The sequence below is a fragment of the Bubalus kerabau genome, unplaced genomic scaffold (assembly GCF_029407905.1).
Source record: "Bubalus kerabau isolate K-KA32 ecotype Philippines breed swamp buffalo unplaced genomic scaffold, PCC_UOA_SB_1v2 scaffold_25, whole genome shotgun sequence".
Lineage (NCBI taxonomy): Eukaryota > Metazoa > Chordata > Mammalia > Artiodactyla > Bovidae > Bubalus > Bubalus kerabau.
The window spans coordinates 10,662,497-10,680,763 of NW_026577879.1; positions in this window are offsets into that span (position 1 = coordinate 10,662,497).

Here is an 18,267-nt window from a genome sequence, read left to right on the forward strand (position 1 = left end):
CAGCCCCTTGATCAGCGCCTATCAGTCGCTTGATCAGCACCTGTCAGCCACTTGATGAGCGCTTATCAGCTGCTTGATTAGCACCTGTCAGCCAGTTTACCAGCACCTGTCAGCCGCTTGATCAGCGCCTATCAGTGACTTGATTACCCCTGGCAGCCAGGTGATGAGCAATTGTCAGCCGCTTGTTAAACACCTGTCAGCAGCTTGATCAGCGCTTGACCACTTTCCTTTACCGATTGAAAAGCACCGACTCAGCCGCGTGAATAGCATCTTTCAGCTAGTTGATCTGTGCCTACTGAGCCCTGCAGTCAGTGCCTACACAGCCTCCCGATCAGTGCATGTCAGCCGCTTGACAAGTACCTGTCAGCCACTTGATCAGCACCTGTTAGCAGCTTGATAAACGCGTGTCAGCCTCTTGATCAGCACCTAAGCAGCCACGCGATGATCATTTACTCAGCTGCACGATCATCGCCTCAGCCTCTTGATCTGTGCCTACTCAGCTCCACGACCAGTGCCTACTCAGCCGTGTGATCTGCGCCTGACAGCCGCTTGATCAACGACTATCAGGCGCTTGATCAGCACCTGTCAGCCCCTTGATCAGCACCTGTCAGCAGCTTTATCAGCACCTATCAGCTGCTTGATTAGCACCTGTCAGCATGTTGATCAACACCTGTCAGCCGCTTCATTTGCAACTGTCAGCCAGTTGATCAGAACCTGTCAGCCGCTTGATTAGCACCTCTCAGCCAGTTGATCAGCACATGTCAGCTGCTAGATCAGCACCTTTAAGCCGCTTAAACAGCGCCTGCCAGCCGCTTCATCAGTGCCTGTCAGCTGCTTGATCATTGCCTTCTCAGCTGCGCGATCAGCGCCTACTCAGCCGCGAATCAGCCCCTACACAGCCATGTGATCATAGTCTGTCACCCTCTTTATCAGAGTAGGTCATCCGCTTGATCAGCACCTGTCAGCAGGTTGAAGATTCCCTACTCAACCACGTGAATTGCGTCTCTTAGACAGTTGATCTGCGCCTACTGAGCCCCGCAATCAGCGCCTACTCAACCGCCCATTCAGTGCATGTCAGCCGCTTGACAAGTACCTGTCAGCCAGTTGATCAGCACCTCTCACCAGTTGATCACCACCTTTAAGCCACTGGATCAGCACCTGTCAGCCGCTTGATCAGCGCATATCAGAGGCTTGATTAGCCCCTGTCAGCCAGTTGATCAGCAATTGTCAGCCGCTTGTTAAGCACCTGTCAGCAGGTTGATCAGCGCTTGCCCACTTTCCACTCAGCCGATTGAAAAGCACCGACTCAGCCTCGCGAATAGCATCTTTTGGCCAGTTGATCTGTGCCTACTGAGCCCCGCAGTCAGCGCCTAATCAGCCGCCCGATCAGTGTCTGTCAGCCGCTTGAGAAGTACCTCTCAGCCAGTTGATCAGCACCTGTCAGCCCCTTGATCAGCGCCTGTCAGCCACTTGATCATCACCTGTCAGCCACTTGATCAACGCGTGTCAGCAGCTTGATAAACGCGTGTCAGCCTCTTGATCAGCACCTAATCAGCCAAGCGATGATCATTTACTCAGCCGCACGAATATGGCCTCAGCCTCTTGATCTGTGACTACTCAACCCCACGACCAGCGCCTACTCAGCCATGCGATCTGTGCCTGACAGCGACTTGATCAACGACTATCAGCCGCTTGATCAGCACCTGTCAACCACTTTATCATCACCTGTCAGCCGCTTGATCATCGCCTGTTAGCCGCTTTATCATCACATAATCAGCTGCATGATCAGCGGCTACTCAGCCGCTTGATCAGTACCAGTCAGCCAGTTGATTAGCACCTGTCAGCAGCTTTATCAGCACCTATCAGCTGCTTGATTAGCACCTGTCAGCGAGTTGATCATCACCTCTCAGTCAGTTGATCAGAACATGTAAGCCACTGGATCAGCGCCTGTTAGTCGCTTGATCATCGCCTTACCAGCTGGATGATCAGTGCCTACCCAGCCAATTGATCAGAACCTGTCAGCCAGTTGATCAGCACCTGTCAGCCGGTTGATCAGCACCTGTCAGCCGGTTGATCAGCACCTGTCAGCCCCTTGATCAGCGCCTATCAGCCGCTTGATCAGCACCTGTCAGCCACTTGATGAGCGCCTATCAGCTGCTTGATTAGCACCTGTCAGCCAGTTTACCAGCACCTGTCAGCCGCTTGATCAGCTCCTATCAGTGACTTGATTAGCCCCTGTCAGCCAGTTGATGAGCAATTGTCAGCCGCTTGTTAAACACCTGTCAGCAGCTTGATCAGCGCTTGACCACTTTCCTTTAAGCCGATTGAAAAGCACCGACTCAGCCACGCGAATAGCATCTTTCAACTAGTTGATCTGTGCCTACTGAGCCCTGCAGTCAGTGCCTAAACAGCCTCGCGATCAGTGCATGTTAGCCGCTTGACAAGTACCTGTCAGCCACTTGATCAGCACCTGTTAGCAGCTTGATAAACGCGTGTCAGCCTCTTGATCAGCACCTAATCAGCCACGCGATGATCATTTACTCAGCTGCGCGATCATCGCCTCAGCCTCTTGATCTGTGCCTACTCAGCTCCACGACCAGTGCCTACTCAGCCGTGTGATCTGCGCCTGACAGCCACTTGATCAACGACTATCAGGCGCTTGATCAGCACCTGTCAACCACTTTATCATCACCTGTCAGCCGCTTGATCATCGCCTGTTAGCCGCTTTATCATCACATAATCAGCTGCATGATCAGCGGCTACTCAGCCGCTTGATCAGTACCAGTCAGCCAGTTGATTAGCACTTGTCAGCACCTTGATAAGCTCCTATAAGCTGCTTGATTATCACCTGTCAGCGAGTTGATCATCACCTCTCAGCCAGTTGATCAGAACATGTAAGCCACTGGATCAGCGCCTGTTAGCCGCTTGATCATCGCCTTACCAGCTGGATGATCAGCGCCTACCCAGCCAATTGATCAGAACCTGTCAGCCAGTTGATCAGCACCTGTCAGCCAATTGATCAGAACCTGTCAGCCAGTTGATCAGCGCCTATCAGTCGCTTGATCAGCACCTGTCAGCCACTTGATGAGCGCCTATCAGCTGCTTGATTAGCACCTGTCAGCCAGTTTACCAGCACCTGTCAGCCGCTTGATCAGCACCTGTAAGCCGCTTAAACAGTGCCTGCCAGCCGCTTCATCAGTGCCTGTCTCGTGCTTGATCATTGCCTTCTCAGCTGCGCGATCAGCGCCTACTCAGCCGCGAATCAGCCCCTCCACAGCCGCGTGATCATAGTCTGTCAGTCTCTTTATCAGAGTCGGTGATCTGCTTGATCAGCACCTGTCAGCAAGTTGAAGAGTGCCTACTCAGCCGCGCGAATTGCATCTCTCAGCCAGTTGATGTGCACCTACTGAGCCCAGCAATCAGCGCCTACTCAGCCGCCCGGTCTGTGCCTGTCAGCCGCTTGAGAAGTACCTGTCAGCCGCTTGATCAGCACCTATCAGCAGCTTGATCAGCGCCTATCAGCTGCTTAATTAACACTTCTCAGCCAGTTGATCAGCACCTGTTAGCCGCTTGATCAGCGCCTATCAGCCGCTTGATTAGCACCTGTCAGCCAGTTGATGAGCACCTGTCAGCCGCTTAATCAGCAACTATCAGCAGCTTGATCCACACCTGTCAGCATCTTGATCAGCACCTATCAGCTGCTTGATTAGCACCTGTAAGCAAGTTGATCAACACCTGTCAGCCGCTTCATTAGCAACTCTCAGCCAGTTGATCAGCCACTGTCAGCCGCTGGATTAGCACCTGACTGCCACTTGATCAGCACCTGTCAGCCGCTTGATAAACGCGTGTCAGCCTCTAGAGAAGTACCTGTCGGCCACTTGATCAGCACCTGTCAGCCAATATATCAGCAACTCTCAACATCTTGATCAGTGCCCGCTTAGCTGCGTAATCAGAGCCTACTCAGCCACAGGATCAGTGACCCACAGGCGGCTGATCAGCGCCTGTCAGCCGCTTGATCATTTCCTTCTCTGATGGTCATTCAGCGCCTGGACAACCACTAGATCAGTGCCTGTCAGCCCCTTGACCAGTGCCCACTCAGTTCATAGATAAATGCATACGCATCCACGCGATAAGCGCCTGTCAGCCACTTGAGAAGCATCTGTCAGCAACTTGATCAGGGCCTATCAGCCACTTGATCAGTACCTGTCAGCCAGTTGATCAGCACCTGTCAGCCACTTCATTTGCACCTGTCAGCCACTTTATCAGCAACTGTCAGGCGCTAGGGCAGCCACTATAAGCAGCTTGATCATTAACTGTCAGCCACATTATCAGCACCTGTTAGCCGCTGTATCAGAACCTGTCAACCGCTTGATCAGCACCTGTCAGCAGCTTTATCAGCACCTATCAGCTGCTTGATTAGCACCTGTCAGCATGTTGATCAACACCTGTCAGCCGCTTCATTAGCTCCTGTCAGCCAGTTGATCAGCACCTGTCAGCTGCTTGATCAGCACCTATAAGTGGCTTCATCAGTGCCCGTCAGCTGCTTGATCATTGCCTTCTCAGCTGGGCTATCAGCGCCTACTCAGCCGCGAATCAGCCCCTCCACAGCCGCATGATCATAGTCTGTCAGCCGCTTGATCAGAGACTGTCAGGTGCTTGATCAGCGCCTAATCACCCCCTGCGTCAGCGCCTATTGAGCAGGGCGATCAGCACCTGTCAGCCACTTGACAAGAACTTATACACCACTTGATCAACACCTAATTAGCTTCACTCTCAGTATTTCCTGAGCCATGCGATCATCGCCTCAGCTGCATGATCTGTGCCTACTCAGCCCCGCGATCAGTGCCTACTCAGCCGTGCCATATGTGCCTGACATCCGATTGAGAAGTACTGTCACTCGCTTGATCAGCGATAATCAGCCGCTAGATCAGCGATCATCAACCGCTAGATCAGCATCTGTCAACGACTTTATCAGCACCTTTCAGACGCTTGATCAGTGCCTATCAGATGCTTAATTAACACTTCTCAGCCAGTTGATCAGCACCTGTTAGCCGCTTGATCAGCGCCTATCAGCCGCTTGATTATAACCTGTGAGCCAGTTGATAAGCACCTGTCAGCCGCTTAATCAGCACCTTTCAGCAGCTTGATCAGCACCTGTCAGCAGCTTGATCAGCACCAATCAGCTGCTTGATTAGCACCTGTCAGCATGTTGATCAACACCTGTCAGCCGCTTCATTAGCAACTGTCAGCCAGTTGATCAGCAGCTGTCAGTCGCTTCATTAGCAACTGTCAGCCAGTTGATCAGCACCTCTCAGCCAGTTGACCAGCACCTGTAATCCACTGGGTCAGCGCCTGTTAGCCGCTTGATCATCGCCTTATCACCTGCACGATCAGCGCCTACTCAGACTCTTGATCAGAACCTGTCAGCCACTTGATCGGCACCTGTCAGCCGCTTGATCAGCACCTGTCAGCAGCTTTATCAGAACCTATCAGCTGCTTCATTAGCACCTGTCAGCCTGTTAATCAAAAACTGTCAGCTGCTGGATTAGCACCTGTCAGCCAGTTGATCGGCACCTGTCAGCAGCTTGATCAGCGACCACTTTGCTGCGTGATCGATCCTACTCAGCCACATGATCAGTGACCCTCAGCCGGTTGATCAGCGCCTGTCAGCCGCTTGATCATTTTCTGCTCTGCTGGTCATTCAGCGCCTGGTCAACCACTTCATCAATGCCTGTCAGCCACTTGACCACTGCCCACAGAGCTGATTGAATAGCGCCTCCGCAGCCGCGCGATAAGTGCCTCTCAGCCGCTTGACAAGCACCTGTCAGAAGCTTGATCAGGGCCTATCAGCCACTTGAATAGTACCTATCACCCAGTTGATCAGCACCTGTCAGCTCCTTGATCAACGCCTATCAGCCACTTGATCAGCACCTGTCAGCCGCTTGATCAGCGCCTATCAGTGGCTTGATTACCCCTGTCAGCTAGTTGATCAGCAATTGTCAGCCGCTTGTTAAGCACTTGTCAGTAGCTTGATCAGCGCTTGACCACTTTCCACTCAACCGATTGCAAAGCAAAGACTCAACCGCGTGAATATCATCTTTCAGCCAGTTGATCTGTGCCTACTGAGCCCCGCAGTCAGTGCCTACACAGCTGCCCGATCAGTGCCTGTCAGCCGCTTGAGAAGTACCTGTCAGCCAGTTGATCAGCACCTCTAAGCCAGTTGATCAGCACCTGTAAGCCACTGGATCAGCACCTGTCAGCCGCTTGATAAGCAACTTTCAGCAGCTTGATCAGCACCTATCAGCTGCTTAATTAACACTTCTCAGCCAGTTGATCAGCACCTGTTAGCCGCTTGATCAGCGCCTATCAGCTGCTTGAATAGCACCTTTCAGCCAGTTTATCAGCACCTCTCAGCCAGTTGATCAGCAACTGTAAGCACTGGGTCAGCGCCTTTTAGACGCTTGATCATCGCGTTATCAGCTGCACGATAAGCTCCTACTCAGCCGCTTAATCAGAACCTGACAGTCAGTTGATCAGCACCTGTCAGCCCACTAATCAGCACCTGTCAGGAGCTTTATCAGCACCTATCAGCTGCTTGATTAGCACCTGTCAGCATGTTGATCAACACCTGTCAGCCACTTCATTAGCAAGTGTCAGCCAGATGATCAGCGGCTGTCAGCCGCTTCATTAGCAACTGTCAGCCAGTTGATCAGCACCTGTAAATCACTGGATCAGCACCTGTCAGCCGCTTGATCAGCACCTTTCAGACGCTTGCTCAGCGCCTATCAGCCGCTTGATCAGCACCTGTGAGCCGCTTGATGAGCGCCTATCAGCCGCTTGATTAGCACCTGTCAGCAGTTGACCAGCACCTGTCAGCCGCTTGATCAGCGCCTGTCAGCTGCTTGATCAGTGATTATCAGCCGCTAGATCAACATCTGTCAACGACTATCAGCACCTGTCAGCCGCTTGATCAGCGCCTGTCAGCCACTTTATCATCGCCTAATCAGCTGTGCGATCAGCGCCTTCTCAACCGCTTGATCAGTACCTGTCAGACACTTTATCAGCACCTGTCAACTACTTCATCAGCGACCACTTTGCTGCGTGATCAGATCCTACTCAGCCACGTGATCCGTGACCCTCAGCCTGTTGATCAGCGTCTGTCAGCCGATTGATCATTTCCTGCTCTGCTGGTCATTCAGCGCCTGGTCAAACACTTCATCTGTGCCTGTCAGCCGCTTCATCAGCGCCTGTTAGCCGCTTTATCATTGCTTAATCAGCTGCATGATCAGTGCCTACTCAGGCGCTTGATCAGTACCAGTCAGCCAGTTGATCAGCACCTGTAAGCAGCTTGATCAGCGCCTATCAGCTGCTTGATTAGCACCTGTTAGCCAGTTGATCAGCACCTCTCAGCCAGTTGATCAGCACCTGTAAGCCACTGGATCCGCGCCTGTTAGCCGCTTGATCGTCACCTTATCAGCTGCACAATCAGCGCCTACTCAGCCGCTTGATCAGAACCTGTCAGCCAGTTGATCGGCACCTGTCAGCCTCTTGATCAGCACCTGTCCGCAGCTTTATCAGCACCTATCAGCTGCTTGATTAGCACCTGTCAGCATGTTGATCATCACCTGTCAGCCGCTTCATTAGCACCTGTCAGCCAGTTGATCAGCAACTGTCAGCCGCTGGATTAGCACCTGTCAGCCAGTTGATCAACACCTGTCAGCTGCTTAAACAGCGCCTGCCTGCGGCTTCATCAGTGCCTGCCAGCTGTTTGATCATTGCCTTCTCAGCTGCGCGATCAGCGCCTACTCAGCCGCGAATCAGCCCCTCCACAGTCGCGTGGTCAGAGTCTGTCAGCCTCTTTATCAGAGTCGGTCATCCGCTTGATCAGCACCTGTCAGCAGGTTGAAGAGTGCCTACCCAGCCGCGAGAATTGCATCTCTCAGCCAGTTGATCTGCTCCTACTGAGCCCCGCAATCAGCGCCTACTCAGCCGCCCAATCAGTGCCTGTCAGCCGATTGAGAAGTACCTGTCAGCCAGTTGATCAGCACCTCTTAACCAGTTGATCACCACCTGTAAGCCACTGGATCAGCACCTGTCAGCCACTTGATCAGCACGTTTCCACAGCTTGATCAGCGCCTATCAGCTGCTTAATTAACACTTCTCAGCCAGTTGATCAGCACCTGTTAGCCGCTTGATCAGCGCCTATCAGCCACGTGATTAGCACCTGTCATACATGTGATTAGCACCTGTCAGCCGCTTAATCAGCACATGTCAGCAGCTTGATCAGCAACTGTCAGCAGCCTTATCAACACCTATCAGCTGCTTGATTAGCACCTGTCAGCATGTTGATCAACACCTTCAACTGCTTCATTAGCAACTCTCAGCCAGTTGATCAGCACCTGTCAGCTGCCTGATCGGCACCTGTAAGCCGCTTAAACGACGCCTGCCAGCTGCTTGATCAGTGCCTTTTCAGCTGCGCGATCAATGCCTACTCAGCCATGAATCAGCCCCTACACAGCCGCGTATCATACTCTGTCAGCCGCTTGGTCAGAGGCTGTCAGACGCTTGATCAGCGCCTAATCACCCCCTCCATCAGCGCCTATTGAGCGGCGCGATCAGCACCTGTCAGCCGCTTGACAGGCACCTATAAACCACTTGATCAACACCTAATAGCTTCGCTATCAATATTTACTGAGCCAAGCGATCATCGCCTCAGCCGCATGATCTGTGCCTACTCAGCCCCGCGATCAGTGCCTACTCAGCTGTGCGATATGTACCTGACAGCCGTTTGAGAAGTACTGTCAGCCACTTGATCAGCACCTGTCAGCAGCTTGATAAACGCGTGTCAGCCTCTTGATCAGCACCTAATCAGCCACGTGATGATCATTTACACAGCTGCGTGATCATCGCCTCAGCCTCTTGATCTCTGCCTACTCATCCCCACCACCAGCGCCCTCTCAGCCATGCGATCTGTGTCTGACAGCCAATTGATCAACGACTATCAGAGGCTTGATCAGCACCTGTAAACCACTTTATCATCACCTGTCAGCCAATTGATCAGCCCCTGTTAGCCGCTTTATCATCGCCTAATCAGCTGCATAATCAGTGCCTATCAGCCACTTGATTAGCACCTCTCAGCCAGTTGATTAGCATCTGTCAGCCACTTAATCAGCACGTGTCAGCAGCTTGATCAGCACCTATCAGCAGCTTTATCAGCGCCTATCAGATGCTTGATTAGCACTTGTCAGCTGTTTGATCAACACCTGTCAGCCGCTTCATTAGCAACTGTCAGCCATTTGATCAGCGGCTGTCAGCCGCTTCATTAGTAACTGTCAGACAGTTGAACAGCACCTGTCAGCAGCTTGATAAACGCGTGTCAGCCTCTTGATCAGCACCTATTCTGCAAAGCGATGATCATTTACTCAGCCCCGCGTTCATCGCCTCAGCCTCTTGATCTGTGCCTACTCAGCCCCACGACCAGCGCCTACTCAGCCACGCGATCTGCGCCTGACAGCTACTTAATCAACGACTATCAGCCGCTTGATCAGCACCTTTCAACCACTATATCATCACCTGTCAGTCGCTTGATCAGCGCCTGTTAGCCGCTTTATCATCACATAAACAGCTGCATGATCAGCGCCTACTCAGCTGCTTGATCAGTACCAGTCAGCCAGTTGATCAGCACCTATCAGCTGCTTGATTAGCCCCTGTCAGCCACTGGATCAGCAATTGTCAGCCGCTTGTTATGCACCTGTCAGCAGCTTGATCAGCGCTTGACCACTTTCCACTCAGCCGATTGAAAAGCACCGACTCAGCCGCACGAATAGCATCTTTCGGCCAGTTGATCTCTGCCTACTGAGCCCCGCAGTCAGTGCCTACACAGCCGCCTGATCAGTGCTTGTCAGCCGCTTGACAAGTACCTGTCAGCCTCTTGATCAGCACCTAATCAGCCACGCGATGATCATTTACTCAGCCGCGCGATCACCGCCTCAGCCTCTTGATCTGTGCCTACTCAGCCCCATGACCAGCGCCTACTCAGCCATGCGATCTGCACCTGACAGCCACTTGATCAACGACTATCAGCCTCTTGATCAGCACCTGTCAACCACTTTATCATCACTTTTCAGCTGCTGGATCAGTGCCTGTTAACCGCTTTCTCATTGCCTAATTAGCTTCATGATCAGCGCCTACTCAGCCGCTTGATCAGTACCAGTCAGCCAGTTGATTAGCACCTGTCAGCAGCTTGATCAGCACCTATCAGCTGCTCGATTAGCACCTGTCAGCCAGTTGGTCAGCACCTGTAAGCCACTGGATCAGCGCCTGTTAGCCCCTTGATCATCGCCTTATCACCTGCACAATCAGCGCCTACTCAGCCGCTTGATGAGAACCTGTCAGCCTGTTGATCAGCACCTGTCAGCTGCTTGATCAGCAACTGCCAGCAGTTTTATCAGCACCTATCATCTGCTTGATTAGCACCTTTCAGCCTGTTGATCAACACCTGTCAGCCGCTTCATTAGCAAATGTCAGCCAGTTGATCACCAACTGTCAGCCGCTGGATTAGCACCTGTCACCAGTTGATCAGCACCTGTCAACTGCTTGATCAGCACCTGTAAGCCGCTTAAACAGTGCCTGCCTGCCGCTTCATCAGTGCCTGTCAGCTGCTTTATCATTGCCTTCTCAGCTGCATGATCAGCGCCTACTCACACGCGAATTAGCCCCTACACAGCCGTGTGATCATAGTCTGTCAGCCTCTTTATCAGAGTCGGTCATTTGCTTGATCAGCACCTGTCAGCAGGTTGAAGAGTGCCTACTCAGCCGCGCGAATTGCATCTCTCAGCCAGTTGATCTGGGCCTACTGAGCCCTGCAATCAGCGCCTACTCAGCCGCCCGATCAGTGCCTGTCAGCCGTTTGAGAAGTACCTGTCAGCCAGAAGATCAGCACCTCTCAGCCAGTTGATCACCAACTGAAAGCCACTGGATCAGCACCTTTCAGCAGCTAGATCAGCGCCTCTCAGCTGCTTAATTATCACTTCTCAGCCAGTTGATCAGCACCTGTTAGCCGCTTGATCAACACCTATCGGCTGCTTGATTAGCACCTGTCAGCCAGTTGATTAGCACCTGTCAGCGGCCGGATTAGCACCTCTCAGCCAGTTGATCACCAACTGTGAGCCACTGGATCAGCACCTGTCAGCCGCTTGATCAGCACCTTTCAGCAGCTTGATCAGCGCCTATCAGCTGCTTCATTAGCACCTGTCAGCATGTTGATCAGCACCTCTCAGCCAGTTGATCAGCACCTGTAAGCCACTGGATCATCGCCTGTTAGCCGCTTGATCATCGCCTTATCAGCTGCACGATCAGCGCATACTCAGCCGCTTGATCAGAATCTGTCAGCCAGTTGATCAGCACCTGTCAGCTGCTTGATCAGCACGTGTCAGCAGCTTTATCAGCACCTATCAGCTGCTTGATTAGCATCTGTCAGCATGTTGATCAACACCTGTCAGCTGCTTCATTAGCAACTGTCAGCCAGTAGATCAGCAACTGTAAGCTGCTTGATCAGCATCTGTAAGCCGCTTAAGCAGCGCCTGCCAGCCACTTCATCAGTGCCTGTCAGCCGCTTGATCAGTGCCTTCTCAGCTGCGCGATCAATGACTACGTAGCCGCGAATCAGCCCCTACACAGCCGTGTGATCATAATCTGTCTGCCGCTTGATCAGAGACTGTCAGACGCTTGATTAGCGCCTAATCACCCCCTCCATCAGCGCTTATTGAGCGGCGCAATCACCACCTGTCAGCTGCTTGACAAGCACCTATAAACCACTTGATCAACACCTAATTAGATTCACTATCAGTATTTATTGAGCCATGCGATCATCACCTCAGCCGCATGATCTGTGCCTACTCAGCCCCGCGATCAGTGCCTACTCAGCCGTGCGATATGTGCCTGACAGCCGAATGCGAAGTACTGTCAGTCGCTTGATCAGCGATCATCAGACGCTAGATCAGCATCTGCAAACGACTTTATCAGCACCTTTCAGCCGCTTTATCAGTGCCTGTCAGCCGCTTGATCAGCGATTATCAGCCGCTAGATCAACATCTGTCAACGACTTTATCAGAACCTGTCAGCCGCTTGATCATCGCCTAATCAGCTGCGCGATCAGCGCCTACTCAACTGCTTGATCAGTACCTGTCAGCCACTTTATCAGCACCTGTCAGCCACTATATCAGCACCTGTCAACTGCTTGATCAGCTACCACTTTGCTGCGTGATCAGATCCTACTCAGCCACATGATCAGTGCCCCTCAGCCGGTTGATCAGCGCCTGTCAGCCGCTTGATCATTTCCTGCTCTGCTGGTCATTCAGCGCCTGGTCAAGCACTTCATCAGTGCCTGTCAGCCACTTGACCAGTGCCCACTCAGCTGATTGAAAAGCGCCTGCGCAGCCACGCGATAAGTGCCTCTCAGCCGCTTGACAAGCACCTGTCAGAAGCTTGATCAGGGCCTATCAGCCACGTGAATAGTACCTATCACCCAGTTGATCAGCACCTGTCAGCCGCTTGATCAGCGCCTGTTACCCACTTTATCATCGTGTAACCAGCTGCATGATCAGCGCCTACTCAGCCGCTTGATCAGTACCAGTCAGCCAGTTGATCAGCACCTGTCAGCAGCTTGATAAATGGGTGTCAGCCTCTTGACCAGCAACTAATCAGCCACGCGATCATCATTTACTCAGCCGCACGGTCATCACCTCAGCCGCTTGATCTGTGTCTACTCAGCCCCGCGATCAGCGCCTACTCAGCCATGCGATGTGCGCCTGACAGACACTTCAGAAGTACTGTCAGCCACTTTATCAGCGACTATCAGTCGCTTGATCAGCATCTGTCAACGACTTTATAAGCAACTGTCAGCCGCTTGATTAGCGCCTGTCAGCAGCTTGACCACTGCCCACTCAGCCGATTGAAAAGCGCCAATGCAGCCGCGCGATAAGCACCAGTCAGCCGCCTGAAAATCACCTGTCAGCAGCTTGATCAGGGCCTATTAGCCACTTGATTAGCACCTGTCAGCTAGTTGATCAGCACCTGTCAGCCTATTGATCAGCACCTGTCAGCCGCTTCATTAGCACCTGTCAGCCAGTTGAACAGCACCTGTCAGCACCTTGATCATCGCCTATCAGCCGTGTGATTAGCACATGTCAGCCATTTGATCAGCACCTTTCAGCCTCTTGATCAGAACCTGTCAGCAGCTTGATCATTGCATTCTCAGCTGCCCAATCAGCGCCTATCAGCTGCTTGTTTAGCACCTGTCAGCCAGTTGAACAGCGCCTGTCAGCACCTTGATCATCGCTTATCAGCTACTTGATTAGCACTTGTCAGCCAGTTGATCAGCACCTGCCTACCGATTGATCAGTGCCTGTCAGCTGCTTGATCATTGCATTCTCAGCTGCGCAATCAGCGCCTATCAGCCGCTTGATTAGCACCTGTCAGCCAGATGATCAGCACCTGTCAGCAGTTTGAGCAGCGAGTATCAGCTGCTTGATCAGCACCTGTCAGCAAGTTGATCAGCACCTGTCAGCAGATTGATCAGGGCCTACCAGCCACTTGATTAGCACCTGTCTGCCAGTTGATCAGCACCTGAGAGTCGCTTCATTAGCACCTGTCAGCCAGTTGATCAGCGCCTGTCATCCGCTTGATCAGCACCTGTCAGCAGGTTGATCAGTGCGTATCAGCTGCTTGATTAACACCTGTCAGTCTATTGATCATCACATGTCAACCGCTTGATAAGCGCCCACTTTGCTGCATGATCAGAGCCTACTCAGCCACGCGGTCAGTGACGCTCAGCCGGTTGATCTTCTCCTGTCAGGCGCTTGATCATTTCCTGCTCTGCTGGTCATTCAGCGCCTGGTCAACCACTTGATCAGTGTCAGTAAGCCGCTTGACCACTGCCCACTCAGCAGATTGAAAAGCGCCTACACAGCCGAGCGATAAGCGCCTGTCAGCAGGTTTACAAGCACCTGTAAACCGCTTGATCAACACTTACTGAGCTGCACTATCAGTGCTTAATCAGCCGCGAGATCAGTGTCTGTCAGCTGCTTGATCAGAACCTGTCAGCCGGTTGAACAGTGCCTATTCAGAAGCGCAAATAGCATCTCTCAGCCAGTTGATCTGATCCTACTTAGAACCACGAACAGCGCCTACTCAGCTGCCCGGTCAGTGCCTGTCAGCCTCTTGAGAAGGACCTGTCAGCCTCTTGATCAGCACCTGTCAGCCGCTTGATAAACGCGTGTCAGCAGCTTGATCAGTACCTGTCAGCCACTTTATCAGCACCTGTCAGCCAATGTATCAGCTACTCTCAACAGCTTGATCAGTGCCCGCTTAGCTGTGTAATCAGAGCCTACTCAACCACGTGATCAGTGACCATCAGCGGGCTGATCAGCGCCTGTCAGTGGCTTGATCATTTCCTGCTCTGATGGTCATTCAGCGCCTGGTCCACCACTAGATCAGTGCCTGTCAGCCCCTTGACCAGTGCCCACTCAGCTGATTGGTAAACGCATACGCATCCACGTGGTAAGCGCCTGTCAGCAACTTGATCAGTACCTGTCAGCCAGTTGATCAGCACCTGTCAGCCACTTCATTTGCACCTGTCAGCCACTTTATCAGCAATGGTCAGGCGCTAGGGCAGCCCCTAGAAGCAGCTTGATCATTAACTGTCAGCCACATTATCAGCCCGTGTTAGCCGCTGTATCAGAACCTGTCAACCGCTTGATCAGCACCTGTCAGCAGCTTTATCAGCACCTATCAGCTGCTTGATTAGCCCCTGTCAGCCACTTGATCAGCAATTGTCAGCGGCTTGTTATGCACCTGTCAGCAGCTTGATCAGCGCTTGACCATTTTCCACTCAGCCGATTGAAAAGCAAAGACTCAACCGCGTGAATATCATCTTTCAGCCAGTTGATCTGTGCCTACTGAGCCCCGCAGTCAGTGTCTACACAGCTGCCCGATCAGTGCTTGTCAGCCGCTTGACAAGTACCTGTCAGCCACTTGATTAGCACCTGTCAGCCAGTTGATCAGCACCTGTCAGCAGCTTGATCAGTGCGTATCAGCTGCTTGATTAACACCTGTCAGCTAGTTGATCAGCACCTGTCAGCCAATTGATCAGCACCTGTCAGCCAGTTGAACAGCACCTGTCAGCCCCTTGATCATCGCCTATCAGCCGTGTGATTAGCACCTGTCAGCCAGTTGATCAGCACCTGTCAGCCTCTTGATCAGAAGCTGTCAGCAGCTTGATCATCGCCTATCAGCTACTTGATTAGCACTTTTCAGCCAGTTGATCAGCACCTGCCTACCGATTGATCAGTGCCTGTCAGCTGCTTGATCATTGCATTCTCAGCTGCGCAATCAGCACCTATCAGCTGCTTGTTTAGCACCTGTCAGCCAGATGATCAGCACCTGTCAGCAGCTTGAGCGGCGAGTATCAGCTGCTTGATCAGCACCTGTCAGCCAGTTGATCAGCACCTGTCAGCAGATTGATCAGGGCCTATCAGCCACTTGATTAGCACCTGTCAGCCAGTTGATCAGCACCTGAGAGTCGCTTCATTAGCACCTGTCAGCCAGTTGATCAGCACCTGTCAGCAGGTTGATCAGTGCGTATCAGCTGCTTGATTAACACCTGTCAGTCTATTGATCATCACCTGTCAACCGCTAGATCAGCACCCACTTTGCTGCATGAACAGAGCCTACTCAGCCACGCGGTCAGTGACGCTCAGCCGGTTGATCTTCTCCTGTCAGGCGCTTGATCATTTCCTGCTCTGCTGGTCATTCAGCGCCTGGTCAACCACTGGATCAGTGTCAGTCAGCCGCTTGACCACTGCCCACTCAGCTGATTGAAAATCGCCTACGCAGCCACGGGATAAGTGCCTCTCAGCCGCTTGACAAGCACCTCTCAGAAGCTTGATCAGGGCATATCAGCCACTTGAATAGTACCTATCAGCCAGTTGATCAGCACCTGTCAGCCGCTGGATGAGCGCCTATCAGCCGCTTGATCAGTGCCTTCTCAGCTGTGCGATCAATGCCTACTCAGCCACGAATCAGCCCCTACACAACCGCGTGATCATAGTCTGTCAGCCGCTTGATCAGAGACTGTCAGACGCTTGATCAGCGCCTAATCACCCCCTCGATCAGCGCCTATTGAGCGGCGCGATCAGCACCTGTCAGCGGCTTGATTAGCACCTGTCATCATTTTGATCAACACCTGTCAGATGCTTCATTAGCAACTGTCAGCCAGTTGATCAGCACGTGTCAGCTGCTTGATCAGCACCTGTAAGCCGCTTAAAAAGCACCTGCCGGCCGCTTCATCAGTGCCTGTCAGCTGCTTGATCAGCGACCACTTTGCTGCATGATCAGATCTAACAGACACGTGATCAGATCCTATTCAGCCACGTGATTAGTGACCCTCAGCCTGTTGATCCTCGCCTGTCAGCCGCTTGATCAGCACCTGTCAGCAGCTTTATCAGCACTTATCAGCTGCTTGATTAGCACCTGTCAGCCAGTTGATCAGCACCTCTCAACAGTTGAACAGCGCCTGTAAGCCACTGGATCAGCGCCTGTTAGCCACTTGATCATCGCATTATCACCTGCATGATCAGCACCTACTTAGCCGCTTAATCAGAACCTCTCAGCCAGTTGATCGGCACCTGTCAGCATTTTTACAGGACCTATCAGCTGCTTGATTAGCGCCTGTCAGCCAGTTGACCAGCACCTGTCAGTCGCTTGATCAGGATCTTTCAGCAGCTTTATCAGCACCTATCAGCTGCTTGTTTAGCACCTGTCAGCATGTTGATCAACACCTGACAGCCCCTTCATTAGCAACTGTCAGCCAGTTGATCAGCAACTGTCAGCCGCTTGATTACCACCTGTCAGCTAGTTGATCAGCACTTGTCAGCTGCTTGATCAGCACCTGTAAGCCGCTTAAACAGCGCGTGCCAGCCGCTTCATCAGTGCCTGTCAGCTGCTTGATCATTGCCTTTTCAGCTGCGGGATCAGCGCCTACTCAGCCGTGAATCAGCCCCTACACAGCCGCGTGATCATAGTCTGTCAGCCTCTTTATCAGAGTCGGTCATCCGCTTGATCAGCACCTGTCAGCAGGTTGAAGAGTGCCTACTCAGCCACGTGAATTGCATCTCTCAACCAGGTGATCTGTGCCTACTGAGCCCAGCAATCAGCGACTACTCAGCTGCCCGATCAGTGCCTGTCAGCCGCTTGAGAAGTAAAAGTCAGCCAGTTCATCAGAACCTCTCAGCCAGTTGATCACCACCTGTAAGCCACTGGATCAGCACCTGTCAGCCGCTTGATCAGCACCTGTCAGCAGCTTGATCAGCGCCTATCAGCTGCTTAATTAACACTTCTCAGCCAGGTGATCAGCACCTGTCAGCAGCTTGATAAACGCGTGTCAGCCTCTTGATCAGCACCTAATCAGCCACGCGATGATCATTTACTCAGCCGTGCGATCATTGCCTCAGCCTCTTGATCTGTGCCTACTCAGCCCCACGACCAGCGCCTACTCGGCCATGCGATCTGCACCTGACAGCCACTTGATCAACGACTATCAGCCTCTTGATCAGCACCTGTCAACCACTTTATCATCACCTTTCAGCTGCTGGATCAGTGCCTGTTACCCGCTTTCTCATGGCCTAATTAGCTGCATGATCAGCGCCTACTCAGCTGCTTGATCAGTACCAGTCAGCCAGTTGATCAGCACCTATCAGCTGCTTGATTAGCACCTGTGAGCCAGTTGATCTGCACCTGTCAGCCAGTTGATCAGCACCTGTTAGCCACTGGATCAGCGCCTGTTAGCCCCTTGATCATCACCTTATCACCTGCACGATCAGCGCCTACTCAGCCGCTTGATCAGAACCTGTCAGCCTGTTGATCAGCACCTGTCAGCTTCTTGATCAGCAACTGTCAGCAGTTTTATCAGCACCTATCAGCTGCTTGATTAGCACCTGTCAGCATGTTGATCAACACCTGTCAGCTGCTTCATTAGCAACTGTCAGCCAGTTGATCACCAACTGTCAGCTGCTGGATTAGCACCTGTCACCAGTTGATCAGCACCTGTCAACTGCTGGATCAGCACCTGTAAGCCGCTTAATCAGTGCCTGTCAGCTGCTTTATCATTGCCTTCTCAGCTGCATGATCAGCGCCTACTCACACGCGAATTAGCCCCTACACAGCCGTGTGATCATAGTCTGTCAGCCTCTTTATCAGAGTCGGTCATTT